Source organism: Ambystoma mexicanum, chromosome 8 (genome assembly GCF_040938575.1).
Source record: "Ambystoma mexicanum isolate Mex_15411 chromosome 8, UKY_AmexF1_1, whole genome shotgun sequence".
Taxonomy (NCBI): Eukaryota; Metazoa; Chordata; class Amphibia; order Caudata; family Ambystomatidae; genus Ambystoma; species Ambystoma mexicanum.
In genome coordinates this window covers 1,480,735,136-1,480,741,107 of record NC_090929.1, presented here as the reverse complement: position 1 = coordinate 1,480,741,107, position 5,972 = coordinate 1,480,735,136, and the positions used below count along the sequence as shown (strand labels likewise).

General features: G+C 47.7%; 1 long non-coding RNA gene across 1 annotated transcript; it reads left to right on the top strand.

Moving 5' to 3' along the window:
• Window positions 1-367: 367 nt before the first annotated feature.
• On the top strand, window positions 368-1,141 carry LOC138473798 (uncharacterized). Its single transcript, XR_011268921.1, has 2 exons — window positions 368-482; window positions 582-1,141. It is a non-coding gene; the product is annotated as an uncharacterized lncRNA (long non-coding RNA).
• The last annotated feature ends 4,831 nt before the right edge of the window (window positions 1,142-5,972 follow it).

Here is a 5,972-nt window from a genome sequence, read left to right as displayed (position 1 = left end):
CCGCACGCGACTCTATGTGAAACCCATTCACAACATGTGGAGTTCACTGACCACATCAGACAGTATCGAGAGAGCGAGGAAAACACCGTTCACATGGTAAGCAAGGTCTTTTACAACTATTTACAATTCTTAAGAAAACTTGGTATTTAGACTAACTTCGTTGCTTCGAACAGTCTTTAAGCTCAAAGTCCGCACAAGCAAACTTAGATACTAAACCAAACCGTACTGTTCCAAGGCAACATATGAGTTCATTTACATTGTCAAAATCCAGGAATCAGTTGTACATGAAGATAATACTGAACTATTGAAGTATAACAAATAAGGATGATTATGACGAGATTTTTTTGGAAAGTACCTTTGACCCAGAGATACAAATATAAACTAGATGCTCTTCACTCTTTCAGACCAAACCGGATGGAATTAATAATATTACCTACATCAAAGGAACCATCATATACATGAACAAGATTTGATATTTAGTTGTAAGTATCTAACTCAACATTGACTGTATAAACGTCAACATAAAACACTCTGTTCAAAATTGCCCATTTTTTTCTTTATTCCCACCTTTTTCCTCTCAGATCTTTCCATTTGCCTATCTACCTACAAATTCCTCCTGAAGAACCGCCATAAACCATGTGGCGGAGAAACACGTGTTGAGGATAATATTACCTAGTGAATGAGGATAATATTACCTAGTGAATTAAACTAGGGCTTCGCAATTTTCGAGCAACAACGTGAAGACAACATTGACTAAACTTTGAACCAATTCAAATTGAGGCCAATACTGCCTAGTGAATTAAACTAGGGCTTCGTAATTTTCTAGTGACAACGTGGGATACAGCAACTTAGTGAATTCAACTAAAAACTTAGAACCAATCTAAATTTTGAATTCTTTTGTCTCTCCATCAACCCAAATGTCGAGTGAATTATACTAAGGCTTCGCAACTTTCAAGTGACAACGTGGGACACAGCAACTTAGTGAACTCAACGAAAAACTTTAAACCAATTTAAATTTTGCATTCTTTTGTCTTCCCATCAACTTATATGTTATGTTCAAGATGTAAAAAGGAATCCCTATTTGTTTACAGCACAATAGAATTCTGAATAAAAATGACAAATGGAACCTAAAAACGAGAAAGTCTCTATATTATAACATTTAATTTTGGAGAAGCGCTAGAGGAGGGCTTCTCTTCGTTTTAGTTTTGTCCAAGCCCAGGTCAACCTCTGTGGCATCCCTCCATTTGCAGCATCTCTACTTTTTTTTCATATTCAATTTAGCTACACTGTTTCCATTTGTTGTCTTTCATGTTTTTGCAGGTGATGACGTACTTGATGCTGTTGAGGTGGAGGATATGGTGCAGACCCAGGAGGAATCTCAGCCATGACCAGGCACCAATGGAGGACGTGGTGTAGTGGTGGGTGAAAACCCTATCCTCCTGCAGACCATACTGTCCACAGGTGTCTCTGGGTGCACCTTCCCAGACCTCTATGATTCAGGTGCTGAATCGGACAGTGGGACTTATGTGCTGTCGCAGGTGAGTGTTTCTGGCAGGGATGATGTTCTGTCCAACCCACCTGCACCGGGGGTAGGCCCCTCTGTGGGGATGTCAGTGTTGGTAACTCCGCCTTTGGCGGTTACGGATGCAGGGTCACACTCCACTACATCTGATCCTGTTCCTGGGCCAGCAGATCAGAGGGGGAATGCAGTCCTGCAGCCTCAGGCAGTGCCAGCACAGCAAGGTGCAGATCGCCTTGCCCCAAACAGGTGTGGTGCCCGCCAATGCGGTGGCCGTACACCACCAGGCTATACTGTATGTGAAAACTCCATGTACAGTATAGCAGCACAACAGGGAGCATCGGTTGAAATGATGGCTCAGGCAATGGAGAGGATGGCCACTTCCATTCTCCCCCCTGAAAGGCAGATGGAGCAACAACAGCAGGCAACAGACTCCGTTTGCCAATCACACAGGGAAGACATGTTGGCGTCCAACAGGGACCGACGGGCGGCACTGGAGACTCTGCGCGAAGCCATATCTGTAGAGTCACAGGGCCACAGGGAAGCCCTGAGGTTAGAACTCCATTTCCTCAGGGAGACTCTGGGTGAAGTTGAGGCTTCCTGGAATTTTAGGTCAGAACAGCAGCTGGAGCAGCTCACACGTTTGCTCTCAGCTGAGCTGCAGGCAACTCGTGAGGACATCTGGACATCTTGCAAGGCCATGCGTGCAGAAATGCAGGCAACCCGTGAGGTGCTGCATGGGGATCTCTGTACTATCATCCTCCAGAAAGAGATCTTCCACACCCACATGCTTGCTGCCATGGAGGACCATATCAGGGCTTTGCTTGGGCTGTGTCCCATAGCACCGCCACCTCCTGATGTAGCAGCAGAGGGTGAAGAGAGCGACAGCAGTTCTCCCACATTGGCGTAGCCGTGCAGGCCATGAGCCCATGGAGGTATTTTTTTTCTGCAACATCCACGCAGGTGGGTGTTGGGGTGCACCCTGTCCTCGAATCTCCTGGGTGGCCTTCCCCCCAATCCACACATGGCCATTTTTGATTTTTTATTATTATATTTTTTTACAGTGTGTTGCCTTGTGTGGCTCCCATGGGCATCCACTGTGTATTCCAGCTGGGCACATGCAGGCTTGTCCTGTATTTGGGTTAGATGCTTGGGTTCATGACACACACACCTCTCCTGCTTCCCCTTTCCATGGGCTTGCAAAGGGTGTGACCAAGTGACAGTGACTTACACAGTGACATTTGGCTCCCATGAGCTGTGTGGGCAGTCTGTAGTCAAAACTGTGTGGACATCCTTTGTGGGGATTGTTTTTGTATTGAACACTGCATGGTGTATTGATATGTGCTTGTGCATCCATGTCTTCCTCCTTATTCACAGGTACCTTCTTCATGTCTTCACAAGGCCTTCTCCTTTGCAGATGCAGCTCATGTTATATGCAGTACACTGACACATTTGCCTGACAGAAACACTCTGCAGTTGGAAGGGGTCGATGTGCTGGCTTATTCAGGTTGTAAGACTTGCACTACTTTGATTTTGTACTGTCATATTTTGCCACTGTTTCATCCTGTGTTGCTGTATTGTGTTGCTGGTAAGTATTTGTTCATGTGTGCTGTTTGTTATTGATTACTGAGAGCATATTGTCTGTGGCCTGTTTCCATTTGGGTCAGTGCACTTTGTGACACTTGTGCCATGTTTTGTGCATTCATTTGGTTGCTTTCACATTGCATGACATGCCATGGTGTGTTGGGTAGCTGAGATGGGGAGGGGTTTGGTGACATGGCACTATTTTCATGTTGTATTTTGCAAGGGGGTAGTCATTCATGCAGCATAAATGTGTGTCTTTTTGAGGCACAGCATTGGTTGTCTTTCAGTAGGTAGGGGTGCACACAATGTAACACTTCCAGGTTACCAATCTCAGGCTGCAATGGTTGTGACAGTTGACTGTCCCTTATGTCATTGTCATTGATTGTCAGCTGGTATGTGCCAGGGCTCTGTGCACTCCACAGGGGTGTGATTTTAGGTGAAGTAATTAGCCACCAGCTGTGTACGGGCTGCCTCACCACGTGCCCTTTCCCCTCCCATGCGCAATGGCCGTGCATGTGGTTGGGGATGTGGGGGCAACACCGTGTCCACCGGCAGGCCCCGGCGGGTTGCAACTTTGTGCAGGACACATGCTGCCACTATGATCCTGCACACTACTGGGGGCGCGTATAGCAGCTGCCCACCAGAGCGGTCAAGGGAGCGAAAGCGTGACTTGAGCACTCCGAATGTGTGCTCCACTATGCCCCGGGTTGCAATATGGGCTGTGTTGTATCTTACCTCTGGTGGTGTGGTGGGGTTCCGAATTGGCGTCATCATGTGGGTGCTCAGAGGGTAGGCACTGTCCCCTGGGGAGGTGATGATGGGTAGCATTAGTGAGGTTGTGACATTACTCAGTATCTGACATGCATGCATGTGCAGAGGCATTTATACTCACCAAGCAGCCATGTATTGTCATGCCGTCCAGCTTCTAGGTCCCGGTTTAGGGATGACATTCTGAAAATGAAACTGTCATGGGTGGACCCTGGATAGTTGGCATATACTGAGGTGATGATTCCCTTGGCATCACATACTACCTGCACGTTGATGGAATGCCAGTGTTTGCGGTTTCTATAGATGTGCTCAGTTGCCCTGGGAGGACGTAGAGCCACACTTTGGGGAAGTGTGCCACCCCGTAAAATTCCTGGACAGCAGCCTGCCTTTCTGCAGGTGTTCTGGGCAAGTATATGTGCCTGCGGACTGAAGAGCGTGCAGTCATGATGGCCAACACCTGGTGTAGGCAGCGTGACTGCGTGGCCTGTGACACACCCCCACTATGGCACTTGTCCGCTGAAATGAACCAGTGGCCAAGAAGTGCAGTACATTGAGCACCTTTTCCAAGGGGCTCAGTGCTTGGGAGCACAGGGTGGGTGATGTGAGGTCATCCTCCCACTCACTCACCAGGTCGAGTATTATGTGTGGTGGGAACCTGTACCTCCCATACACCTGGTCATCAGGCATCCCAAAAAGGCTGGTCCTGGGTGTAAAAATTCTGGGCCTGGCTATCCTCCTCCTGCAGTGTCCCACGACCAATGCTGCGAGGAATGGTATATTCATTGTAGCATCTGAGCTTGTTTGTTGTTTGTGCGCACTTTTATGCTGCGCGGGGCCGCGTATGCCTGCTTCCTGCTGGCGTACGTGTTTCCAGATTAGCGCGCCTTTTTTGGCGCACGTGTTTCCCCTGTTTGATTCCATGAATACGTGTTTTAGGCGCGCGTGTGGGCGTTCCGCGCATTTACCTCCTGTACTTCCACCGTAACGCTCACATTTTCACGCGTTGTTCCCCATTCCGCGTGTTACGACCCATGTTCTGCCCACTTTTGTTGTGTGTGCCGTGCTATGTGTGCTTTTGCTGTGCGCGTAGTGCATGCCGTTTGATGACGTGTGCGCCCGCGTGCGCCACGCACGATTTTAGCACACATCCCAGGATTTACAGGCGCATGGACTTCCATGAATCGATGTGCGCGGCTTTTGCACGCTTGCACTATGATATTCGCACTTGCACTGCGATTCACACGCTTGCGCAGCGATTCTCAGTGCACATTAATTCCATGAATCGGCCTGTATGAATACAGTTTTAGCTCTCAATTGCTCCCCTACTCTTGCCTTATGTTGCATTAGTAACAAGATTATGAGATCATCAGATTGGTGATTATGAGACTCTGACCCCCTCTGCGTGAATGAAGAAGCCCCCAGCTAATACTGTGGATTCTGGCTACTTTGTTAGTTATTTGGTACCAAAAGGCAAAAAAGAAGTTCTGCCTTCCATGTCCAGTCAGACACCTTGCTGTTTAAAATACCCTGCAGAAGGGGTCCTAATTGATTGCTGACCTATTTATACTCACAATGAGATTTCTGCTTTTCGGAATGATTGTCACACCCTTAACACACCAGGTCCTTCTTGCAGCCTGTTTCTGCCAGGACACTGCCCCAGATTCAAAAACATAGCCTTCAAGGAACACTCTCTGCAGCTACAGTGCTATCCAGCCCAGCCGAGCAACCTCCAGACAGCTACACAGGAAAACCCCCTCTTTTTAGCCAGCCAGCAGCCTCTCTCTCTCACCCAGAAAAAGACCAGAAGCAGCACCTCTCTCTCACCAGAAAGCTCGAACAAGACCCTCCTTCCACCTTTCTCTCTCCTTTAAACTTCTCATTGAAAATTTCATCTTAACCTATTTCAGCAGGCATTTTCTTTTTCATTTTCCCTGCCACTTCCATGGTGTCATCCATCACATGATGCACCACATGCTGGAACCTTCCAGAACCCATTCCTGCCCCCTCTGATACAGCTTGTGACATTATCCAGCCCCTGGTTTGAATGACTTTTGGACAGTATTCTGCATAACACAATCTCTGAATAATATTGCATCTTCCT